Genomic DNA, 10,188 nt, shown 5'->3' with positions numbered 1-10,188 from the left:
AGTTTTAGAATAAAGTATTTCCATCAGATAAATGTTAATCACTAAATTTATGCTGAGTAAATTCCTTGCATCTTACTATCAGGGACACGAGTTCCCTGGTCTATGCCTCAGTTAAATTTTGCTAAATTTGTTTATGTTAGATTTGTTAGCATGTTTTATCTTTGGCACCAAGGATCAAGTAAACTTCACACAGTCACACACAGTCACAGTCCTCCCATTGTTCATCGATTTGCTCGAGCGGGCCCAGTAACGTCTCCATCATGAGACTTGTTGTTACTGTGTTTGGCATATGGAGTACGTCAGGTAGCTTGCCAGGCTCTGCCGTGCAGGCGAGATACTCTCGGTAGCTTGCCAGGCTCTCTGAGAGGGGTGGAGGAATCCAACTCGAGTCAGCCAGGTTGGCTGCGTGCAAGTCAAACACCCTACCACTGTGCTATCGCTCCTGCCCGACTGTGTTGATATAATAATCATCTTAATTCATTTAATAAAAATCTGTATCAACCCTGAGATATTGGAAATGATCTTCTTTCAGAATCTTGTAAAATTTACATTAGATTTTAAAGATGCAGGAAGTTGTATTTTTTTTAGAGAAATACTGTACATTTATTTATTTTACTTTTTTAATTTTTTGCCTTTGGGACCACACCTGGAAGTGTTCAGGGCTTTAACTGACTCTTCACTCAGTGATCACTTCTGGTAGGAATTTGGGGTGCCAGGGATCCAACCCCAGTTAAATGAAATAAATAACCTACCCACTGTACTATCTCTCCAGCCCCTAAAGCTTATCTTAAAGGCCTATATAAATGTATTTTTCTCTATATATTTATACTTTTGGCATGACAATAGATAACTATGTTATGTTCATGTGAAAATTTTCAAAGGCACAGTTTCTAAGACAAACTTGAATTAAAATATTTTAATTAAGTAAGTAAATATTTCAATTAATTAATATAAAATTAAAATATTTTAATTTGCCCCGGGACCTGCATGCCTTTGTTCCTCTGCAGGTACCTTCATGCGTGTGGAGAGTGGTCTCAGCATGGTGGTGGCTGGTTCTGGATGTCATTGGCTGCCGGAGCCCTAATTGACTAAAAGTTAATTAAAATGATATGTATTTTCATATTTTATTGAACCATCATCTATGAGTCATATATACTTATAGAATATTATTATCTGAATCAGAGCAAAAGCACTGAACAATGTAAAGAATTTGTTATAGAGAAAAGAATTAGTTATAGAGAAAAGATGTCTCACTTTCTAGTGACTAGCTTTAAAAACCTACTAATTTAAGTTAGTGAATTGTAGAATAACATTGGTTTATACTTTCTGCCTTGCCACAGGGAATGTTCAGTGTCATCCGAGCCAGTCAAGACACATGAAAAATCTGGCCCATTTTCGTGGGCCCCTATGTTCCTGTCCGTAGCACGGTGCAGTCTACATGGGCTCACCCTGATCGCTCAGTCCACCCCTAACAGCATTTGCCTTGAATGCATCAGACACACGTTTAATTCCCGGCGTCCGTATGTACCCCAAGCACCACCAGGCATAAGTCCTGAGTGCAAAGCCAGGAATAACCCCTGACCATTGTTAGATGTGATCCCATAAAACAAACAAACAAACAAAGAATGCTTACAGGGAAAAACATACAACGGGAAAAGACCTCAAAATATCTTTAGAACGAATCAGAGACCTAGGTGATAAATTCAAGAGGAACAACAAAAAAATCATCGGAATACTAGAAGGGTAGAGGCAACCCCAGTGAAGTAGCAACAGCTAAAGGTATCATTGCTGAGAAGTTCCCAGAGCTGGAGAATGCAGACATCCAGATCCAAGAAACCAAAAGATTACCTGCTTAATGAGACCCTAATAAAAAGAGTCCAGACTCCAAAACATATCATAATCATAATGATAAATACCACAGATAGAGACACAATACTCCAATCAGCAAGGTCAAAGAAGAAAATCAAATACAAAGGAACACTCCTTAGAATTACAGCCGTCTTATCAGAGAAAACTGTCTGCACTCAAAGACAGTGGTCAGATATAGTGAAAAAACTCAATGAAATGAACGAATCACCAAGAATGCTTTATCTATCTAGATTCACACTCAGACTTGAAGGAACAATATATTATTTCTTTTTTTTAAGTAAATAGATTTTATTTGGAGGGTTCTTAAAGTTGTGGAGGGAGAGAGTGAGAGTGAGAGTAATGCACTCAAGAGAGAATGCAGTCTTCTCCAAGGGCAATGAGAGTCCCTACACACATCCTAGCATTAGACACCAAAGCATGAAAGAACACATCTCAAGAGGGGAGATGCAGGCAACACCTGTGCTCAGGCAACACATGCACTCAGCCATGGGAGGGCAAGCAGCACATGGGCTCAGGCAGCATATACTCCAAAAATACACTATTTCATAGTGAAACAACAGCTCAGGAACTTCTTACACTCAAAAACAAACAAACAAAAAAAACATCAAAGAAGGATGGACGGGAATATTGTGAGGCAAGAAAATCCCCTACAAGGAAAACAATCCTCTGAAAAAATGACGACACAAAACCCCATGACAATAATCTCTCTCAAAGTCAATGGACTAAATGAACCAATTAAGAGACACAGTGGTAGGGCTGGAATGATAGTACAGTGGGTAGGGTGTTTGCTTTGCATATGGCCAACCTGGGTTCGATTCCTAATATCCAATATGGTTCCCCAAGTACCAACAGGAGTAATTCCTGAGTGAAAAGTCAGGAGTTACCCCTGTGCATGGCTGGATGTGATCCCAAAAGAAAATAAAAATGAGAGAGAGAGAGAGAGAGAGAGAGAGAGAGAGAGAGAGACAGAGACAGAGACAGAGAGAGAGAGCAAAGTGGCAACATGTATAAAAAAATACTATACCCAATATCCTGTTTCCTTCAAGAAACACATCTGAACAGTCAGAGCAAACACTCACTCACAGTAAAAGACTGGAAAACAACTCTTCAAGCGAAAACCTCCTTCAAAAAAGCTGGGGTGATTATACTAGTATTTAACAACAGATTTCAGGCTGAAAAAATAATTAGAAAGGGCAGAAAAGATCTCTTTTTAAATAATCAAGGGATAAGTACAGGAGGGAACAATCAAAATCCTAAACTTATATGCACCCATATATGCTGACCCACACATAAGAGGCCAGCAAAGTATTTAAACAAGTGCCAGTAAACTTCAAGGAGGACATTGGTAGCAACACAATAATAGTTGGAGACTTCAGCACTGCCTCATCACCTCTTGATTGATCAAAAAGATTAAAACTCATCAAAGAAGTACTGGCTCTGAAGGAAGAAATGGAAGAAGGCTAATAGATGTCAACAGGGCTTTTCCTCCCCCTTAAATCAAATACACATTCTTTTCCAGGGCACATGTAAATTTTCCAAAATAGACCAAACACTGGGACACAAAACAAACCTCAATAGAATCAAGAAGATATAAATTGTATCAACTGTCTTTTCAGACCACATACCAAAGTCTGCAGGATGGATATGTCATTCCCAGGGTTCTCCTTCTGAAACATTACATGACATTTTGTTGGTAAAGAAGCATACAGCCCCCATTCCAAACAAGGTAAGACCCGAACACCTGAAGAATCTGCCGCCAGTACTCGTCCATAAACTGGCTCCGCTCTTCAAACGCTACCTGTCTGAATGCAAGGTTCTGTCCCAATGGAAAACCAGGAGGACCTTTCTGTTGTAGAAGAAGGGAGACATCCATGACATCGGCAACTATTCCCCTATCTACCTGTTGTCCATTGTCTACAAGTTGTTCACTCGAGTCATCCTGAAAAATTTTGGCAGAACACTAGACAAAGAACAACCATCCGAGCAATCAAGGTTCTGAAAAGAATTCTGCACGATCAACCATATCCACAAGCTGACCAATCTCATTGCGGTTTCACGAGAGTTCAAGATGTCGCTTTGTCAATAGATTCATCAATTTAAAGAAGGCCTTAAATTCTGTTGAGGCTGATGTGGTCATCAAAGCCCTAGGTAAACAGGCTTTCAAACTATTCAAACAGGGCTTTCAAATATCAGGATGCTCCGCAAGCTATATTACAGATTCACCAGCAGGATCCGGCCATTTTACAAGGAAGTGATCATCAACATAAAGAGAAAGCTTCATCAGGGTAATACCATTTCATGACAGTCTTCAGTGCCACCCTTGAGAACGTCAGTCATGTGATGACTGGAATGATAAGGAATGGGAGTGAAGATAAATGGTCTGCAACTACACCACCTCTGCTTCACTGATGAAATTGTTCTAATATCACCAAACATTAGACAAGTGCCACAAATGCTGGCTGACTTCAACCATAAGTGTGGAAAAGTCGGACTGCAGTTGAATCTCATGAAGGAATATTTATGAGAAACAGACTAGTTCCTGATTTTCCATTTGCTCTAAGCAGAACGAATATCTCCGAATGCGGCAGTTATGTGTACCTGGGTCAAGTATTCAACATGATGAATGACTGGCACCTGAGTTGCCCAGGAAAAAGACAGGGCGTGGAATGTCTTCAAGAGCATAAAAGAGGGTGTTAAGAAGACGAAGAACTCCGGCTCCGGGCACATCTTTTTGACTCCACCATTCGTCCTGCAGTAACCACACCTCAGAGACCTGGAACCTATGAAAACAGGTTGAGAACGTTATCCGGCTATCCCAAAGAGGAATCAAAAGAGCTATGTTATGCACCAACATCCAATTATGATGAAGGAGAAACTGAGAAGTCCTACATGGAGCTGGAGAAATTCCATAAAGAAGACCATACCTTCTACAAGATCATTGTCGGTGATTTAATGCCAAGATAAGACCGAGAAGATCAGCTGAAGAACTCCACATCGGGACCCATGGCCTAGAATGGAACGAAAAGGGTGAGAGACTGTCTGAGTTCATCATGTCGACTAAGACCATCCATGGTAATTCACAAGTCCAGAAGACTGAATCTAAACGTTGGACATGGGAGTCTCCCAGCGGACTGTTCCACAACAAAACTGACCAAATCATATTCAATTGACAGTCTTGCCTGACTGATGTCGCTGTTGTCCCAAAATTCCAAACGGGATTGGACCATCATCTCCTTCGTGCAAAATTCTACTTCACAGAGTAGAGAGAAAGGGCTGCAAAGTTTAAGAAGAGAACTCCCAGAATGACCACCAACTGGGAGCTCTTTGGCACTATTGTGGCAACATGGGAAGATGCCATCGTTGACAACATTGAAGAAGAATATTATCATCTGGTTAAGCACCTCCATGATTGTGCAAAGAACACCAAGAGATAGCCATGAAAAGATGCCTGTCTTCACAAACTCTCGCACTAATTCATCAATGTGGCTTGGCCCAAGCCTCAGGCAACCACGAGCAAATGTCTGAGCTCACAAAGCAGTGCAGAGAAACGATAAAGGAAGAACTCAAAGAGAGAAGAGCAGCAGAGCTGGCAGATGCGGCAAAAGCTGGGAAAAGCATTCGCAATGCCCATCTGTCCTTCACCAACTAAAAGACCAAGATGACTGCCCTCCAACGTCGTGATGGATCTATCACATCTTCCAGAAGGGCATTGGAGAAGATTATCCATGTCTTCTACTCAGATATTTTTGATATCCACATCCACCTGCCCACATACCAAATTCCGCAGGATGCATTTGTCATTCCCAATGTTCACCCTTCTGAAATTTGACTCGCCATTTTGAATGGTAAGGAAGCGAACAGCACCTGGCCCAGAAAAGGTCAGACCCGAAAACCTGAAGAACCTGCCATCAGTACTCATCAATATACTGGCTTGTCTCTTCACAGACTACCTGTCTGAATGCAAGCTTCCATCCCAATGGAAAACCAGCAGGACTGTCCTACTGTACAAGAAGGCAGACATCCGACATTGGCAACTATCACCTGATCTGCCAGTTTTCTGTCGTCTACAAGCTGTTCACTCGAGTCATCCTGTAAAGGATTGACAGAACGCTAGATGAAGGACAACCATGCAACCAAGCCTGTTTCTGAAAAGAATTCAGCACAATTGACCATATCCACACTAGAACCACGCTCATTGAAGTTTTATGGGATTTCCAGATGCAGCTCTGTCTAATATTCATTGTTTTAAAGAAGGCCTTTGATTATATTGAGCCTGAATCGGTCATCAATGCCTTAGCCAAACAGGGCATTCAAAATCAAAACATCAGGATCTTCCATGAGCTGTATTGTGGATTACTACCAGGATCTCACCATTCTACACGGAGGTGATCATTGACATCAAGAGAGGGATTCTGCAGGGTGATACCATTTCACCAAAACTCTTCAGCGCCACCCTTGAGAATGTCATGCAACGACTGGAAAGGGAAGGAATGGGAGTGAAAATAGATGGTCGGCATCTATACCACCTCTGCTTCGCTGATGGCATCGTTCTTATAACACCAAACATCAGCCAAGTGGCACAAATGCTGGCTGACTTTGACCATGTGGGAAAGGTAGGACTCCAACTGAATCTCATGAAGACAATGTTTATGAGAAACAGATTCGTTCCTGACATTCCATTCACTCTCAATGGGACTAACATCTCTGACTGCAACAGTTATGTGTACTGAGGTAGAGAAGTCAACGTGACAAATGACCTGGCACCTGAGTTGTGCAGGAGGAAGAGAGTGGTTTGGAACACCTTCAAGAAAATCAAAGAAATAGCTAAGAGGACAAAGAACATCTGGCTCCGGGCACATCTCTTTGATTCCACTGTTCTTTCTGCATTAACATATGCCTCAGAGACCTGGGCCCTATGAAAACAGGATGAGAATGCTATTTAGGTCTTTCAAAGAGAGGGGAAGTATTACACAACACTCAAATAAGAGATAGAATCCGGAGTCCGACATCTGGCGATGGTCAAGAATCAGGACACTGTCTCATTTGCCAAGGCATTGAAAATCAGATGTGCTGGACATGTAATAAGATTTGGTGATGATCACTGGACTAGAGCCATTACCGATTGAATTCCATAGGATGTCAAAAGATTGCGTGGCCGCCCACCTATGAGATGGTCAGACTTCTTTGTCAAGACCTTGCATGATTGATTATGGCTGTTTGTGTTACTAGAACAAGCAGACGCAATTGGGCTACATTAGCATGCAACAGGGATGAATGAAGACATTACTGGTGCCCACTCAAGCAAATCAATGAGTAAAGGATGTCAAGTTATCAAGTGATCAAGTGATGCTTGGAGTATCATATTTCACTCAAGTGAGAAAAGTAATCCGGAGTTCTGACCTTTGTCAAGGATTGAGCATCAGGCATGCCATCTCATTTGCCAACACGTCAAAAATCAGATGGGCTGGACATCTAATGAGATATGGAGATGATCGCTGGACTAAAGCTGTTACTGACTGGGTTCCATGGGACGTCAAAAGAAAGCCTTGATGCCCACCTACGAGATGGCCGGACTTTTTAGTCAGGTCCCTGAATGAATAGTTTGATGCTCTTCGTTTTCCTGACCTGAGCAGATGACACTGGGTTACACTACAACAGGAACAAGGAGACATTACTGGTGCCTGCTCAAGCAAATTGATGAGTAACTGGATAATAGGTGACAGGTGATATTTTCAGATCATGATGCACTGAAGATAGAAGTTAGTCACACACAGAAACGTAGAATCGTTCAAACACCTGGAAATTAAATGGCTCAGTGTTGAACAATGAGTGGGTCAGAGAGGATATCAAGGAAGAAATCAAAGATTCATAGAAACAAATGACATTGAAGGCAGAAGCAACCAGAACCTGTGGGACAAAGGTAAAGCACTGTTACAGGGAAAATTTATAGCTTTCCAAGCACTTCACAAAAATGAAGAAAGGGCTCACATAAATAACTTGACTTCAAGCTTAAGATTTTCAAAATTACTGGAAAAGGAACCCAATCCAGGCAGGAGGCAAGAAATAATAAGATTTACAGCAGAAATTAATGAGGTGAGTTCCCAAACAGCAATCAAAAAGATCAACAAAGCCAAGAGGTTTTTTTGAAAAAAAAAAAAAAACAAGATTGATAAACTACTAGTATGACTCACAAAGCAAGAGAGTCCTAAGAAACCAAATCATAGATGAAAAGGGGGCCATCACAACAGACACTAAAGAAATTCAAAAGATCATAAGAGATTATTATGAAAGTCTTTATGCCAGGAAAATGAGAACATAGAAGAAATGGATAAATTCTGGACTATTAGCACCTTCTAAGGCTGAACCAAGGTGATTTGGAATACCTGAATAGACATATCACTATCAAGGAAAATGAAACAGTAATAAAAAGTCTTCCTCAGACCAAAAACCCAGGTCCAGATGGATTCACTAGTGAATCCTCCCAAACATTCAAAGGGGGCCTATTGCCAGTTATTTTCAAGATTTTCCAGGAAACTGATGAAACAGAAACACTCCCAAATAGTTTCGATGAAGCACATATCACCCAAATACCAAACGTGGACAGAGAATACACACACACACACACACACACACACAGACACACACACACACACACACACACACAGACACACACACACACACATATATATATATATATATATTTAATCTCTGAAGGAAGAAATGGAAGAGAGAGCTAATAGATATATACAGAGATTTTATTAACCCAAAACTGTATACACATTTTTTCCAGTGCACATGGAATATTTTCCAAGATAGAACATATGTGCTAGACAACAAAAAATACCCTAATAGAATCAGGAAGATAAAATAGTATCAACTATCTTTTCAGGCCATGAAAAACTAAATATAGAAGTTAATCATATACAGAAATGAAGAATCAGATCAAACAACTGGATATTAAACAGTTCAATATTGAACAACGAGTGGGTCAGAAAAAAAAAAAAACAAGGAAGAAAGAATCAAAAGATTCCTGGAAACCGAATAAATGAGCTACCAGAATGGTGGGACACATCTAAGGCAATGATAAGGGGAATATATTTAACTCTGCAGGCATTTCTCAAGAAGGAAGGAAGGTCCCACTTAAATAGTTTAAGATCTTAGAAAATTACCATTAAAAGTAGCACAGAATAGTCAGGAGGAAAGAAATAATAAAACATAGAGCAGAAATTAATGACATGTAAACCCAAAAAACAATCTGAAAAATCAATGAAACCAAAAACTGGTTCTTTGAAAAATAAACAAGAGTGCCAAAGAACTAACAAGACTCGCAAAAAAAAGACAAAAACAAACCCAAATAAAACAAATCATAAATAAAAAGAGCACATCATAACAGAAACCAAAGAAATTCAAAAGATAATCAGAGATTATTTTGAAAGTCTGATATGACATGAAATAAGAAATCCTAGAAGAAATGGATAAATTCCTGGACTTCAAGAACCTCCCAAGGCTAATCCAAGATTTGGAATACCTGAATAGACCTATCACTATCAAGGAAATTGAAACAGTAATGAAAAGTCTTCCCAAAAATAAAAGTCCGAGTTCAGATAGATTCACTACTGAGTTGTACCAAACATTTAAAGAGGACCTATTGACATATCTTTGCAAGCTTTCTGAAGAAACTAAAGAAACAGAAATACTCCCAAAGATTCAATGAGGCAGATATCACCCTAATACCAAAAACAGAGAGAGACACCAACAATAAAAGAAAATGACAGACTGATATCATTGATGAACAAGGATGCAAAGATCCTCAAAAAATATTAGCAAATAGAATCCAATGACTCATCAAAAGATCACACACTATGACTAAGTGGGATTCATCTTGGGATGCAAGGATGACTTAGCATTCGCAAGTCAATCAACATATTCCAACATATCAATAAAAGATAAAAACCTTATGATTATTTCAATAGATGCTGAAAAGCCATTGACAAGATCCGTCACCTGTATGATGAAAACTCTCAACAAAATGGGAATTGAAGGAAATTTTGTCAATATTCTCAAAGCCATCAATCACAAGACTATGGTAAGCATTATCCTCAATGCGGAAAAACTAAAGGTCTTCCCTCTAAGCTCAGGGACAAGACAAGACTCTCACCACTTCTATTCAACATAGAACCTGAATTACTTGCCATAGCAATTTGGCAAGAAAAAGATATTAACTGCATCCAGAAAGGAAAGGAAAAGTTCAAGCTCTCACTATTTGCAGATGACATGATACCATACTTAAAGAAACCTAAAGAATCTACTAGAATGCTC

The sequence above is a fragment of the Sorex fumeus genome, unplaced genomic scaffold (assembly GCF_029834395.1).
Source record: "Sorex fumeus unplaced genomic scaffold, SorFum_2.1 ptg000029l, whole genome shotgun sequence".
NCBI classification, from domain to species: Eukaryota; Metazoa; Chordata; class Mammalia; order Eulipotyphla; family Soricidae; genus Sorex; species Sorex fumeus.
The sequence above is the reverse complement of the archived record's forward strand: the minus strand, read 5'-3'. Positions refer to the sequence as shown.